Source organism: Podarcis muralis, chromosome 17, assembly GCF_964188315.1.
Source record: "Podarcis muralis chromosome 17, rPodMur119.hap1.1, whole genome shotgun sequence".
Classification (NCBI taxonomy): Eukaryota; Metazoa; Chordata; class Lepidosauria; order Squamata; family Lacertidae; genus Podarcis; species Podarcis muralis.
Genome location: NC_135671.1, coordinates 15207343 through 15224260, shown reverse-complemented (window position 1 = coordinate 15224260; position 16918 = coordinate 15207343). Strand labels below are relative to the sequence as shown.

Here is a 16918-nt window from a genome sequence, read left to right as displayed (position 1 = left end):
CTATATATCTGGGCAGCTTATCCCCTTCTCCTCCTGTCCCCACCCCTCTTCCCATCTCAAAATTGCTCTCTCCACTTGCTGATGTTTTACCTGTGCAGCCAGGGAGAAATATGGGGAACTCATCTCTTTCCTGCTACAGGTTTTTGTTGTTGTTGTTTTTAAAATCAACTTGGGGAGAGCAACTTTGAGTTGAAAAACGATCAGAGGGGAAAGGGTTAAACAACCTTCCGCCGCCCATCCACTTAGACACAACTTGGCCCAGGCTATTTTGGGTTGAAAAGGAAAACACACTCAGAGCGCGGGGGGGGGGGGGGATCATGGCACTCCATATAACGTGTGGCTTATTTAAGTGAAATTATTCTTTCTTGCTGCTCTGTCCTAAGGGACTGAGGCCACTTATAATGCACTCTTGGTTTATTCAAAATTTCTAATATGTAATATGGGGGAAAATGCTAGAGTATGCATAGTTTGATTTAGGGCACAATTTAGTAGCGATGGTGCAAGCCCTATTGAAATGGATGGGAACTGTTGGGCAACAGGGTGGATTTTTTCCTCCTCTGTCAACTGACATCCACAGCTTGATTTTTTATTATTATTATTATTATTATTATTATTATTATTATTATTATTATTATCTTAATGCCCTTCACCCGAAGATCACAGGGAGGTTCACAACATAAAAATGGGAACACAAAATACATAATAAAATTTAATCAAAGATAAACAAATAACTCCACTCACACAAACACATTTAAAAGGCCATGGATTGTTTAATCTGCCAAAGCCCTGGTTATAGAGAAATGTTTTCACCTGGCACCTAAAGAAATGTGATGAAGGCGCCAGGCAAGTCTCTATGGGAGAGTATTCCTCAAGCGGGAAGCCACTGCAGAAAAGGCCCGTTCTTGTGTTGCCATCTTCTGGACCTCACGTAGAGGAGGCACATGTAGAAGGCTCTCAGATGATGAACGCAGCGTCTGGAATGGGGAGAAGTAGTCCTTGAGGTACTGTGGTCCTGAGCTGAGTAAGGCTTTATATGTCAAAACCAGCACTTTGAATTAACTAACTGCTAGTCAGTGCAGTCAGACCTGGATCAATGTTATATGCTCAAACCATCTTGCCCCAGTGAGCAACCTGACCACTGAATTCTGCACCAGCTGAATTTTCCAAACCGTCTTCATTGCTATAATTTCTAGAAGGTGTTGTAAGTCTTCATAGAATTGGTCAATTTCAGTTTCTTCAGCACCAGTAGTTGGTGCATAAACTTGGATTACTGTGATGTTAAAAGGTCTGCCTTGGATTCATATCGAGATCATTCTATCATTTTTGAGATTGCATCCCAGTACAGCTTACGCCACTCTTTTGTTGACTATGAGGGCCACTCTATTTCTTCTACGGGATTCTTACCCACAGTAGTAGATATGATAGTTAGCCAAACTGAATTCACCAATTCCCATTCACTGATGCCCAGGATGTCAAGATTTTTGCCATCTCATTTTTGATCACACCCAGCTTACCAAGGTTCATGGTTCTTACATTCCAGGTTCCTATGCAATATTTTTCTTTACAGCATTGGACTTTCCTTTCGCTTCCAGGCATATCCGCAACTGAGCGACCTTTTGGCTTTGGCCCAGCTGCTTCATCAGCTCTGAATCTACTTGTCCTTGTCCTCCGCTCTTCCTCAGTAGCATGTTGGATGCCTTCCGACCTGAGGGGCTCATCTTCCAGCGTCATAACTTTTATATGCCTGTTGTCTTTGTCCATGGAGTTTTCTTGGCAGGGATACTGGAGTGGCTTGCCGGTTCCTGCTCCAGGTGGATCATGTTTGGTCAAAACTCTCCACTATGACCTGTCCATCTTGGGTGGCCCTGCACGGCATAGTTCATAGCTTCTCTGAGTTAGTCAAGCCCCTTTGCCATGGCAAGGCAGTGATCCATGAAGGAGAAATTATAGGGTAGTTGGTTATAAATGTTTAAATGAGTAAGAAATCAATAAATATTCTTAGAAGATAGCTCAAAGGCCAAACCATTCAGGCAACCTATTTTCTGGCAACCTGGGTATGTCAGGATACATTGGCTCACCAAGGTAGTCAAGTTACCAAGTAGTTATGTCACAACATAGTAGTTAACCACTTTGAAGTGGTGATCTCTCTTAGTCACCCATAGCACTTAGCGATGCCAGATAAGCAAAGACAAGTTCTCCTGTAGAGCAAGTGACTGGAAAGAAGGTTGGAACATGACCTCGATGTTTGGCTTTGCCTGGCTTTGCAATTTGTGTCTGGAGGAACATAATCCTTCTGCTCCCTTTAATTTTATTTTAAAGCGCCTACTTATAGTTGCCCAGAAATCCTTCAATTGAAATCTTATGGTTTTGTTTTTACAAAATTGACCAGCTAGAGGAACAGGCAGATTGACTCCACCCTTCCTTGACACTTGGCACATGGCTGGCTACACCCTTAATGGGAAATGATGGCATTAAACAGGGAATATTTCAGGAAGAACAAGCATTTGACGCATCTTAACTTGTTGAAAATAGGCCCTTGATCAAAGAATCTGGAAGGCGTAGGGTGGAGATTCAGGGTGGTTATGGCCATTCTTCAAGAGTGCCAACCTAGTTTAAGAAATAACACATGGTTTTAAAGATATTTACATTCTGTTGAATTTGGCCTGATTTAAATGGGACAAAATGTAGAAAGTACTTGGGGGCACAGACCGAAGATCATAGAATCATAGAATGGTAGAGTTGGAATGGACCAGAAGGGTCATCTATACCAACCTCCTCGCCCAATCTGGGGCTCAAACCCACAATCCTGAGATTAACAGTCTCATGCTCTACCAACTGAGCTATCCCAGGCAAAGGACCCCTGGATGGTTAAGTCCAGTCAAAGGCGACAATGGGGTTTCAGTGCTCATCTTGCTTTCAGGCCGAGGGAACCGGCGTTTGTCCACAGACAGCTTTCCGGGTCATGTGGCCAGCATGACTAAACTGCTTCTGGCACAACGGAACACTGTGATGGAAACCAGAGTGCATGGAAATACCGTTTACCTTCCCGCCGCAGTGGTACCTATTTATCTACTTGCACTGGTGTGCTTTCGAACTGCTAGGTTGGCAGGAGCTGGGTTAGAGCAATGGGAGCTCACTCTGTTGCGGCGATTCGAACCGCCAACATTCTATGGGCAAGCCCAAGAGGCTCAGTGGTTTAGACCACAGTGCCACCTGCATCCCTATTATCCCAGGTACCCCAGTACAAGGCCCGTAATCTTGTGCCTTGTAAAATGCCAGAGACATTACTGAAGGTGAATAATAATAATAATAATAATAATAATAATAATAATAATAATATTGTCCCTATTTTCATCTGATGAATCTTGGAAGGTAAGTTATAAAGAAGTAAAAGATATTAAATTCTACACAGCTTAGTTGGCTTTATTCTTTGGTAAGGCGCAGCCTGCTCTAGGAAATCAGTTACACAATAGTTTCTCCCAACAGAAGCAAATGTGACCACACAGAATACTAGACTCTTCTATTTCCGAGCTGGAGCCCAAGTGGCAGAGAGCCAGTTCAGACAAACGACGAGATTAGAAACACACTGGAATGGCTACAGTTTTATTCACCCTTCAGTGTCCAACAAGGAACCTGATCAGGAAAGCAAGAAGGACAGGCAAAAGGAAGAACAATTGGTGCCAAATTCATACCGCAGACCTGGTGCTGAGCTCCCTAACAATGAGCGGAATCCGTGCCACTATTTCCGATGCATAAAAGGGCTAGAGATTTAGGGCTAAACTAGATGCATTGGTGGCAGAACGTGTGCAAATGTTTGGTTGTTAACCAAATTAATATAAACTGGAGGTTGTGGGTGATTTAAGGAATGGAACTAAGGGTGGGGGACAGGGAAGTAGGAAGGGGGGGTGGGGATGGCTCACCCCAGGTGTCATCTCTGAGGGGGGTGACAAAATCCCCCCTGGGTGGATCGCCATGCTGCCTCCCTGGGCGCTGATTGCCATGCCAATTGTCTGCACTGATCACCCCCCCCCATGGGTGCAGGGCATGTGTGCCATTCCTGGTGCCTGAATGGCTAGTTCCGCTGCTGGTGGGGGAGCTACAGCTACATCTCAACCCCCCCACCTGTTTGTTTTTCTTCTACTGAGCATTTGAGTCTTGGGGCCCCACTGGTCAGTTTTGTAAAAATTAAACCATAAGGAAAGGTAAATTGAGAGACTGGGGATATATCACTCCATACATCACCAGCTGTTACCATGCTATGCTTCCTACTACACCAAATGCACCCTTTGAGCAGTCGGACTCCGCCTCTTCAGGGTCTGAACCTCAGGAGGACTGGAAACTTAACATCCAAGCATGAGCTGCACCATGTGGTTTTGCTGGATTTGTTGACCATCTTTAGAAAGAAAGAAAACTTCACCAAGGGCATGGAAGGGGAGGACCCAAAGTACAACTAAATGGGGACTGAGCATACTCATCATCATCATCATCATCATCATCAATTTATTTGTATGCCGCCTTTTCACATTTTAAACAATGCTCAAGGCGGCTTACAATATGAAAAGATTGACATAAATATAACCATAGCAAAGTAGTCATAAAAATAAATAAAACACATCAAAAACTGCATAACCAAACTGATCAATTTCCACATAACAATAAAAGTACAAATAATTAATATCAATAACAGCAGCAGAAACTCCCCACAAAACTTTGCCCAAAATACTGGGCCAGGTGGAGAGAGGTAAGGAGCAGGACCCTCAGGCTCTCAGCAAGGCAGTCCTTACTTAGTGGGCACAATGCTAATGGGGGATGATAAAATGGGGTTGGGAGTGAGAAAAAGAATACCTTGAAAAATACATGTCTGTTTGGAATCCTGAAAAGGAGCACTATACACTGCAAGATTTTGCTGCATGCACCACTTTGTGTGTGTGTGTGTGTGTGTGTGTGTGTGTGTGTGTGTGTGTACAGTGGTACCTCGGGTTACATACGCTTCAGGTTACAGACTCCACTAACCCAGAAATAGTGCTTCAGGTTAAGAACTTTGCTTCAGGATGAGAACAGAAATCGTGCAGCGGCGGCACAGCAGCAGCAGGAGGCCCCATTAGCTAAAGTGGTGCTTCAGGTTAAGAACAGTTTCAGGTTAAGAACAGACCTCCGGAACGAATTAAGTACTTAACCTGAGGTACCACTGCGTGTGTGTGTGTGTGTTTGCGTGGCACAGCACCTTTTGGGGGAAGGGGAAGATGCCAGCGGAGTTTAATTCTTATTTCCTCAGAGAAGGATGCAGTCCAACAAAGACTAGCACTTCAGATTTCTCACGCCTTGTTAGCAATACTATCTATTTGAGTTTCCTGTCTCAAAAATTGCCACCTACCTTTCCATGTTAAGTTCCCCAGTGATCCCCATTTGTGGGTTTTCAGCAAACGTGTACCATGCAGGTATGACATATGTCACCATCCCGTGAACCAATATTTGTTACTATTCAAAAAGGCAGAAATAGCCCAGCCAGCCAGCCTCATAGCATTGCAAGACTGCAATATTCCCAAAATATTATAATAGGCTTTTAATGGGGGGAAAGTATCCCCCAAGGCCCTTTAGTCAGAACAGCTGAGTGATAAGCACTGCCACATTCCCTCTGATCTTTCCCCAAGAAAACATTAGCTACTAAAATGAGAGCAATGATAAGCGAAAGTGGCTAAGAGGCAAACCACCCATCTACATGCGGTAGCACTTCCCAAAATTTAATGTTATCAATGATGTGTTATTTTATGGACAGGCAGTGTCCTCTACAAGCATGGTGGTGCTACAAGTTCTATATCAACTTTAAACATCTAATAAAGCCCACTCAGGGGGAGCTTAAGGCTAGCAGAAGCAAGCAGTCACACTAATGTGTGTGTGTGTTCTTTGAATGACTCTCCATGGACAAGCACTCTGTACTCTGCTGTGCAGAAACTTGACCTCCAATTCCTTGAGAGTTTTCTTTCTCCCATGAAAGGGGCTTCTGTCCCCCCCCCCCCCCGTCACATTCACAGGGCATTTCAGGATATGGATGCCGGAGAATTACGATGGAAACAGAAACAGGAGCGTAAATTCCATGCCCACCAAGTGCCTCAATTTTCCAGGGAAAGTCCTGGAATTAGAAAGCTATTCCAGCTTCTGATTTGATCCTGGAATGTCCCTATTTCTCTTTTTAGTGCTGCCACCACCAGGCTGAGACAGGATGATGAGCTGGCGCTTGTCCGGAGCGGTAGTGGCAGTGGCAAGGGAGCATTCTGTTGCCTCTCTGTCAGTGGCGTAGCGTGGGGATGCAGGGGGGGCCAGCCGCACCAGGCACAACATCTGAGGGGGGGCGCACGCTTGCACTCGCAGCTCTCTGCCCCTACTAAAATCCATGGGTTAGGGGGCGCAAATTACTTGCCTTGCCCCGGGTGCTGACAACCCATGCTATGCCACTGCTCTCCGTGACCTCTCCATAACCACTGCTGCCTGCCTCCTCTCTTGGGCAGCTCCTAGTGGCTGCTGGAGAGCAGGCAAGGAAGAGGCAAGGCTGCTGCTGCAGCTGAGACCCAGCCTCGTGTGAGGGGAGCAGAGTGCAAAGAGTCCGCATATAATATTGCCCCTTTCTAAAATGTATTTATTGGTGTGTGTTTTCATTTCGATAAATCTACCAAAGAATAGAATAGAATAGAATAGAATAGAATAGAATAGAATAGAATAGAATAGAATAGAATAGAATAGAATGGGGATTAAGGTGTTTTCTCAAGATAGCGGAGGGCATGTGTGCCCCATTGTGGTAGAGGCAGCACTTGCCCTTCTTCTGATAAGAAATGCTCTACAGGGTGGGGAGGGACCAAAATACCACGGTATTTTAATACTCTGTTGGAAGCTGCCCAGAGTGGCTGGGGAAACCCAGCCAGATGGGCGGGGTCTAAATAATAAATTCTATTCTATTCTAAAAAATAGTGGGCCAAGGAAGGTCAGTTGGGGGGGGATAAGAAACGTCCCTATTTTCACCTGAAGAATGTCAGAGGGCATGAAATTGCCAATCTCAGCTTCTTCGCCCCGTTTTCTTATGAATGGCTGCAAATTTTAAAAGTGCTACCAAACAAAATGGCAGAACATTGGTGATCAGACCACCTGTGGTTTTTTTTTGGAAAGGGGCAAATACAACTGTACTTCCCCCCTCTGTGGGCATCATGACTACAATGCAAGAAGGGGAGGTTTAAACCATACTATCTTAATCAACCCCTTTTAACTAACCGGACTTGGTTTTTGCCCCACAGGAGGAAATATATTACTATAGGTTATTGTTTCTGCTCCCCCCCACACACATTTTTTATTTCTGTTTCTTTCTACATTTGAATTTGGACTGCCACCAGGAGAGGAAATGGCATATCTATGAGTCTGTATCAGATATCGAAGGCTTGTTTAATTTTGCCCTATGTGTTTGACTTTCCAAAATGTAAATTCCTGTAGTGCTTGTTTGCAATTCATGAGATAATTCCTATCGAGATCTGGCAATGATGCAACTATGCCAATAGCCTGAAGCTTTAGGAAGTGGTGGTATTATACCTCTTTTTTAGTTTCTCTTTACCTTGCTACATGTATGCAGTGCTCTCTTACTCAGGTCCATGATTACAAATGACAAGCAAAAAGAAAGGAAGCATTTTGATATACAAAATCCTTTAAGAAAACCATTGTACTTATTCCTGCATTACTGACATCCTACTGTGCTGGTCAGCAAGTCATTTCATATTTAGTAAGGCTTCAGTTGAAGACAAAAAACATGTCTCCATAACTGGGATTTCAGGTGTTAGTTCATGGCTTACTAGCAGTACATGTGAAATGGATCTAGGAGTCTTGATGGACCACAAGCTTAACATGAGACAACAGTGTGATGCAGCAGCAACCCCCCCCCAAAAAAAAACCTAATGCTAATCTAGGCTTCATCAACAGAAGTCTATTGTCCAGAGCAAGGGAAATAATAGTACCACACCTGGAATAAAGGTAAAGGTAAAGGTACCCCTGCCCGTACGGGCCAGTCTTGCCAGACTCTGGGGTTGTGTGCCCATCTCACTCAAGAGGCCAGGGGCCAGCGCTGTCCGGAGACACTTCCGGGTCACGTGGCCAGCGTGACATCGCTGCTCTGGCGAGCCAGAGCCGCACACGGAAACGCCGTTTACCTTCCCGCTAGAAAGCGGTCCCTATTTATCTACTTGCACCCGGGGGTGCTTTCGAACTGCTAGGTTGGCAGGCGCTGGGACCGAGCAACGGGAGCGCACCCCGCTGCGGGGATTCGAACCGCCGACCTTTCGATCGGCAAGTTCTAGGCGCTGAGGCTTTTACCCACAGTGCCACCTGGAATACTGTGTCCAATTTTGGGCACCACAATTTAAGAAGGATGTTGGCAAGCTAGAACATGTGCAGAGGAGGGCAACCAAGATGATGAAGAGTCTGGAAACCAGAACTTATGGGGAGCACTTGAAGGAGCTGGGTATGTTTAGCCTGGAAAAGAAGAGACTGAGAGGAGATATGATAGCCATCTTCAAATATCTCATGGGCTGTCACATGGAAAAGGGAGCATGATTGTTTTCTCCTGCTCTGGAAGGTAGGACTTGAACAAATGGCTTCAAGTTGCAAGAACGGAGATTCCGACTAAACATCAGGAAGAGCTTTCTGATAGTAAGAGCTGTTTGACAGTGGAACGGTCTCCCTTGGGAGGTTGTGGGCTCTCTTTCCTGGGAGGTTTTCAAGCAGAGGTTGGGTGGCCATCTGTCATGGATGCTTTAGCTGAGATTCCTGCATTGCAGGGGGTTGGACCAGATGAACCTCTGGGTCCCTTCCAACTCTACAATTCTATACAAAAAAAAATTCCTTCCAGTAGCACCATTATTGGCCCCAATTCCTTCCAGTAACACCATTACTGGCCCCAACAACATCACACATACCATCTCGGGACTATTTAATTGCTCATCGTCTAACATTGTGTATGCCATCAAATGCCAACAGTGTCCTTCAGCTCTCTATATTGGACAAACAGGCCAAACCTTACACCAAAGAATAAACGGACATAAATCTGACATCAAGAATCACAAGACAGAGAAACCAGTAGGAGAACACTTCAATCTCCCAGGACATTCTATACAAGATCTCAAAGTAGCTGTTTTACTACAAAGGAATTTCAGAAATAGACTGGAAAGAGAAGCTGCTGAATTGCAACTTATTACCAAACTTAAAACCATGGAGAGACCTGATCTGAACAAAGACATTGGATTCTTATCTCATTATACATGACAAAGCCATTTTTCACCTTCTCACCCCTTGCTTTTTCCTGTAAGACCTATTGCAGTCATTAAGAGTCGTCAACAGGCTCATCACAGCTATCTGCCAATCACCCATTCCCACCACCCTTCTGAGTAATACCCCTCCCCACCTTCTCACTATATAGAAGGATCTGGCAACTTCTGTTTCAGTGTATCTGAAGAAGTGTGCATGCACACGAAAGCTCATACCAAGAACTAACTTAGTTGGTCTTTAAGGTGCTACTGGAAGGAATTTTTTTTGTTTTGACTATGGCAGACCAACACGGCTACCTATCTGTAACTCTACAATTCTATGTCACTCGAGTTTACAGCAGGAGTGTGGAACCTGCAGCCCTCCAGATATTTGTGGACTCCACCACCCGACCACTAACTGGTGCTGATGGGATAGGCATTTGAGTCTAGCATCATCTGGAGGACTGCACGATTCCCTCCCTAATTTGCAGTCCGATCTTCTGATTCTTCAACAACAACAACAACAACAACAACAACAACAACAACAACAACAACAATTTATTTATACCCTGCCCATCTGGCTGGGTTTCTCCAGCCACTCTGGGCGGCTTCCAATGGAATATTAAAATACAATAACCTATTAAACATGAAAAGCTTCCCTAAACAGGGCTGCCTTCAGATGTCGTCTAAAAATCACAGTATGGCTTACTCTCAAGCAAGAGTGCGTAGAACTGCAACCTGGCAGCTGGGTTATATCCATGTTTACTCAGGAGGAGTAAACAGAAGTAGGAGTTACTCAGAACCAGCTTCCAACAGGTATAATAAGCTAGCTTGCAGCCTAGTTTCTATTTTTACCCCTAGGAATGCCACTCCACTATGTTTACATACTTCAGTTTCATTTTTCTGCCTGCTATGATACTATGCAGTGATATAACTCCTCTGCACGCTGGAAAACTGTTGAGGGGCCCTACTAGAAGTTTCCTTCTGACCACCAGTGGGCTTTCCCGGTGACAGCAGCAGCAGGCTTGAACCCCAACACTCTGAGCAATATTGGGTGGCTAACTCATAACCACCATTTAAATTTCCCACAATGGCCACAATGCAGCATCCCTCTGGAGCATTCTGGGAAATTAAAATGGTAGCTAGACATATTTAACTAGTGCTGATTAAAACAGGGTGGCTCAAGGAAGAAATCAATAATGCTGGGTGGTGGAATATCTCCCCAGTATGTTTGGCAAGGACACCCATCCTGCCTCCAAACATTCAGGACTGGAATTTACAGCCATTAAGGTAAGGTAAAGGTAAAGGTACCCCTGCCCGTACGGGCCAGTCTTGCCAGACTCTAGGGTTGTGCGCTCATCTCACTCTATAGGCCGGGAGCCAGCGCTGTCCGCAGACACTTCCGGGTCACGTGTCTGGCACCACACTAATAAACACATTTTTTTGTATGCAGTTTTGACTAACGTATACATTTTTTTGCAAAACAGTTTTCCCTAAGGTATTGCATTATGTATGTTGCTTTCACCAATATCTTCATTTATGTGCACATTCATTCCTAATAACGTGCATTTTTGCAACATTGGTTGGTTGGAGAAATGTTTTGCAAAATTCATAGAATTGTGAATTTCAAATGACAGCTGTATTTCGGTTCATGTATTGTTTCAGGAAGTGTCTGTTAGATAGATTTGGCTTTAATTTTATTCCGAATTAGATTTCCCCTCCAACCAAAAGCTACTGTATACAATCAGTTAAAATGCAAAAGATTACAGTTTTAATAAACTTAACAGCAATCATAACATTTTCACCATTGCACAATTAATATTCCATAAAATAACTGGGTCATGCTTTATGTAGGGGATGGGTGAATCTGTCAATTTTGGCTTCTCTCAGTTTCTCATTTAGGTTTAGTGCTCGACATTCCCAGATAAGTTTGCAATTTTTGTTAAATGAAAATCCTCGTGCAAATTCACCAGTGTTTTGGTGTGAATGTCTTCTAATATTCAGTTTTTTGATGCAATTCTGCATAATATATATACATTTTATATACTATTTACACTACTCTGTGCATTATTGTACAAATTACTTTTCTGGAGAACAGATTTACAAAATTCAGAATTGCAAATTTTGAAGGCTGGCTTCATTTGGTTAAATATTTGTTTGGGAAAGTGCATATTAAGTAAATTTGTCTTTAAATGTGAATGAATCTAATTTCTCCTCCATCCCTAGCTTCAGGGGAAGTCTTCTTAAACAAAAATGTCTTCAGCAGCAAGGTGCTAGGAACCTGTATTACTTCTTTGGATACGAATTCCAGAGGGCTGGAGCTGCAACGCTAAAAACCTGATTTCTAGCACACAGTACTCTCAGAAATTATTCATTAAGAACACACCCTTCATCTTTGTTGATCTCAGAGTGGGGTACAAGTACAGATTCCATAAAATTCCATAGAACAGCTGTAAACCACAAAAAACTAAGGTTACAATAGGAGATAATAATAATTTATAGCCCACCCATCTTACTGGATTTTGCCAGCCACTGTGGGAGGCTTCTAACACAAACCACAGAGCAGACTGCAGTTTCACTAAAGCACTGAAAATTCATAGGAGGGACTGGTAAATCATCCATGCGCCAAGTATATTTCCAAAAGGGATCGGATTCCACAGTTGTGGTACCACTACAGCAGGCCATTTTCACATTCCCACACAATGCGTATCTGACACACACAGGGCTGGATTTAGGTTTGTTGAGGCCCTAAGCTACTGAAAGTAATGGGGCCCTTTATATGTCCAGCTGTCCTTTGTCAACAACAAATTGTCACTGCTTTTTGTGTTGAATATACCCTATATGGTAATTTATGGACCTAATAGGTATCTAAAGCCATTTGTACATGTTGCCATGCAACCAGTCCATGCAGAATATAGAAGAGTTTGGATTCGATATCCCGCTTTTTCACTACCCAAAGGAGTCTCAAAGTGGCTAACATTCTCCTTTCCCTTCCTCCCCCACAACAAAAACTCTGTGAGGTGAGTGGGGCTGAGAGACTTCAGAGAAGTGTGACTAGCCCAAGGTCACCCAGCAGCTGCATGTGGAGGAGTAGAGATGTGAATCCGGTTCCCCAGATTACGAGTCTACCGCTCTTAACCACTACACCACACTGGCTCTCTCTATATACATGTAGGTACCCTATATATAGAAATGAGCAAACCAGTGATATTTTAGGGAGCAGGCTAGCAGGCGGAGCCCATTACTTACACCATAGGAGCCTACACAACAAAAAAACACTGTTGCTATATGTAGGTTTTACTTTATTTGTGTTTTTTTCTTATATTCTGGAAATGTACATCAAGTTTTTTTCCCTTTACATTTTTTTGGGGCCCCCAAGAGAGTGGGGCCCTAAGCTATAGCTTGTTTAGCTTATATGTAAATCTGGCACTGGACACACAGAAGAGGCTGCTCTGAAGATCTTTGGATAGTAAAAGGCAGGCATAGGCAAACTCGGCCCTCCAGATGTTTCGGGACTACAACTCCCATCATCCCCAACCACTGGTCCTGGTAGCTAGGAATGATGGGAGTTGTAGTCCCAAAACATCTGGAGGGAAGAGTTTGCCTATGCCTGGTATAATGAGAGACCTTCCCTTGGGTATTTGAGTCCCAAACCGTTTAGAACTTAGTACTATGGCTTCGTAACACTCTGCATTGCCTGCAGTCAAATCCGCAAATCCCCAACTTTTATCTGGGTAATGGCAATCGTACAGCATGTAACCTTCACATCTATTATGGAAAATGAATATCCGAGCAAGACTCTGTGGTTGGAACTCTTGGAACGACTGTGCTTTGCCAAAAGCTCACAGGAAAGTGAACAAAAAGGACATTCTTATTATTTTCTGGGCAAACAAAGAACGCACTGAGTGGGGGGCGGGAACAAATGTGACAGCAGAGTAAAAGAAGCCACAGTCCTGTGTGGACATCAGGTTTGGCTGCAACGGCAACATTCATGTTAAAATAGCACTGTGAGTTAAACCACAGCTCACTCGTTAATTTTTTAAACAACAACAGCGCTTGGGAATATTTTCCAGTAGGCCCCAAACAGATGCGACTTCAGGCAGAGGAACAAGGGAGAATTTTGATTCAGTTCACATTTGAAGGCAGATCATCCTTTTCCTCACTTTATATAACAATATGCAAGAACTGAAAAACAGCCAACCCTTCGAAAATAGTAGTTCTCTGAATTTTGCAGCAAAGTTCTCCAATCAAGTAAGGTACGGAAAATGTATATGCTGAGGTAAAGTGAGCATAAAAAGGTAAAGGTAAAGGACCCCTGACAGTTAAGTCCAGTTGCAGATGACTCTGGGGTTGAGGCGCTCATCTTGCTTTACAAGCCGAGGGAGCCAGCGTTTGTCCGCAGACAGTTTTTTCAGGTCATGTGGCCAGCATGACTAAGCCGCTTCTGGCGCAACGGAACACCGAAACCAGAGCAGTGCATGGAAATGCTGTTTACCTTGCCGCCAAAGCGGTACCTATTTGTCTACTTGCACTGGCGTGCTTTCGAACTGCTAGGTTGGCAGGAGCTGGGACAGAGCAACGGGAGCTCACCCCGTTGCGGGGATTCGAACCGCTGACCAGCAAGCCCAAGATCATCAGTGGTTTAGACCACAGCGCCACCTGTTGCTGCATGTAAACCCATGTGCTAACTATATAGAATATATGTAAAGGGTGAGCATGGCATGTCCCTCTGCAGGGGTTACCCATGTGCCCAGGACACATGCATCCAGTCCATGAGACTTCTGAGTCTTCCTGTACGTAAAAATTAGTCTGCACACATGTGCGCACACACTACAATATGAAAAACAAATCCAGAGTATCACATCTTGCTCCTGCTCTCCCCTGCTCACATTCTTAAACCAGTTATCATGACAGGAGCTAAAAAGGTTAACAGTTCAAGGCAGACAGAATGAACCTGGCCCCGAGAACGGAGTCAATGGTTGCTGTCATCTGTTCCCAGAAGGCTGGCTCCTGGAGTGGCTGTCATTCCCCCGTGCTGAAACTAAAAAGCCTTATAAGGTAAAGCCTGAACAGACCGTTAAGCACTCTGAAGTGCTCTTCGGCGTTGAAAATCCTCCGGGGAATGCACTGCATACCCCTGGCAAAGATTACAGCATATTTCATGGCAAGCTCTCATAGTAACAACACAGATATTGTATCTCTGGCTTTCAAACTCTGCGAGCTGCCCTGTCAGAAATAGAACAGAGTTTCGTCCCTGTTTACTAGAGTGCTTGGCCAAGGTGGACTGGCTAGCTCATTCACTAAAACCCTGATCTGGAAAAACACACACACCCTTGAGCTTGAATATAATTTCCGCAGTAACCCCATTGTTTTTTTTTGTGTGTATATAATTTTTATTAGTTTTCTTTTCTAACAACTGTGGTGATCACACAGGGTCTCCGGACTTTTAACAGTCTATTGATCCCTGTGCCACCACTGTGTTCGCTTCCCCCCTGCCACCAACTCATTACTCTCTGGTAAAACACTGGGTCCAGGCAGTTGTTAAAAGTGAACCAAAAAAACAAGTTTATTTTACAAACATTAACAAGTTTATGGTTTCTCAGATAATATTCCTGTCAGTATCTTAACTTTACGTAGTTTCTTTACCAGCCTCTACCTTCCTAATACCTTCTGACTGATTATCTCAACTGTTTGACTGACTCCTCTTAACAAATTCTCTCACTCTCTCACACCAGACTATCCCAACCCACAGACTTATTTTCTCTGTCTCTTCTAACTCCAGACTGTCTTCTCAGCCACACTAATTCTAACTCCTCCAAAAAACCTCTGTGCTTAAACCTTATACTCAGTTAACTCTGCCCCTTGGGTTCCCATTGGTTAGTCATTTTACAATTAGTTAACCCTTTCCTTATGAACCTAGTATAATGTCACACACCTAGGAGGGCAAATGCCACAACAACAAATATCAAAATCATTTCCAAACATACATTCTACATTCCACCCCCCCTTCCAGTTGACTTCCTTCAGCGTCCTCTCTGGTTTGTTACATTAAATGATACAATCTGCTATTCCTTATCTGTCAAAATGCTATTACAATATTATTCTTCATGCATTTGGAACCCTATTGTTTCAAAGCAAGTGTTCAGGATCTGCCTCGGAACCATTCTGCTACTGGTTTTAAAAAGAGACATGCACCCTGGACCTTTTCCAGAAAGTTACTGACTTAGAAAGACTCCAGTGAAGTTGTTGCTACAAAAAACATCCTAAGAAGCTGCACCAGTCTCAGAGATGCCATATTAAACTTCCTCTCCCTAAAATCCTAAAGATGTTGAACATAAACAGGACCAATTAAATTTTTAGTGAAAAGTCTCTGGTCTGTTTTATTCCATGGCTGCCACTGAATTTTGCCGAAAGTAACACAAGGAATAACTCAATCTCTTTGTTAGGAAAATAAATTAATTACCCAAATCTGTAGAAATTTCAAAAAAGTTGAGATGAGATGGGCCAAAGTTCAGTGGCAGATAATCTTATCACAACTGCAACATTCATCAGGTTTCCCACAGGTGTTTTGCCTGAATAAGACACACTAATGATTTCATGATTTATGCATTAGGCAACATTTGGGTGTATATTTCTTATTTTAAGATTACATACAAATAACTTTTGCTTGCTACATTTTACAACTAAAAATTAAGTTATTTCCCACATTTTCAACATCTACTTCTGCCTCAAAACTGGAAACTACTAATGCTAATAACCATTCTTCCGTAAAGCCTTCCAAAATTACTGTTCATTCAAATTTGTATGCACTTAGAGAATTATAATCTGGAAACTGATCCTTCTCTCTCTATTTTACCAACCATTTAAATGATAAATCTATGTTATTGTCCTAAATTATGATACGATTTGTAGTACAATATGTCATCAACACAGTTATGGATTTTTTAAAAAGAAAAATTATAATACAATATCTTATATTGTTTCAGTTTGTTTTGTTTCTTGTTTTAAAAATATACTCATGAAAAACCTTGAAAGATAAATAAAAAGAGCCGTATATAATTTACAAGTTTGCACAGTTACCAAACTAGCAATCAACAGTTATAGTCCCAAAGGACATGTTTTCCAAAGACATCTGATGTAAATACCCTTCTAATAAACAATACAGCTAATATCTAGGACAATTCGAAGAATGGGAGTTTCCAGTTGAAGAGTGGATTCACCCATTAAAGAAAGTGTCGCCTGCAGGATTTACAAGCCATTTGTCCATCCAGCCGGTGGCATTTTGTGTAACACACAAAGCCACTCTAATGTTACACAGTCAATAATAGTCAGGTCTGGTTCAGCTGAAGAGTTCAGCGATTCTTCTCTTTCAAGAGCAGTGCTGGTAAAATGGTTAGGAACAACAACAGCAACAAATTCCTACCCCATAACAAATTCCATTTATCTCTCAGATCAATTAAATACATATGATGGAAAGATACGGTAGATTCACCATTGTCTCCAGAATTATAGGGAAAGATTCTGTGGCGGTGTGAGGAAATTCTGAATATCTGAAGAAAGTGTATTGACAGACCAGTCAGTGCCTTAAGACTACAATCTTAAGCACACTTATTTTGGACTTCAGACCTTCCAAGTATCCCTAT

At 43.1% G+C, this 16918-nt stretch overlaps 1 non-coding gene across 1 annotated transcript; it reads right to left on the bottom strand.

Annotated features, from left to right (window-relative positions):
- Window positions 1-2777: 2777 nt before the first annotated feature.
- On the bottom strand, window positions 2778-2851 carry TRNAN-GUU (transfer RNA asparagine (anticodon GUU)). The gene has a single exon. It is a non-coding gene; the product is annotated as a tRNA-Asn (tRNA).
- Window positions 2852-16918: the final 14067 nt, after the last annotated feature.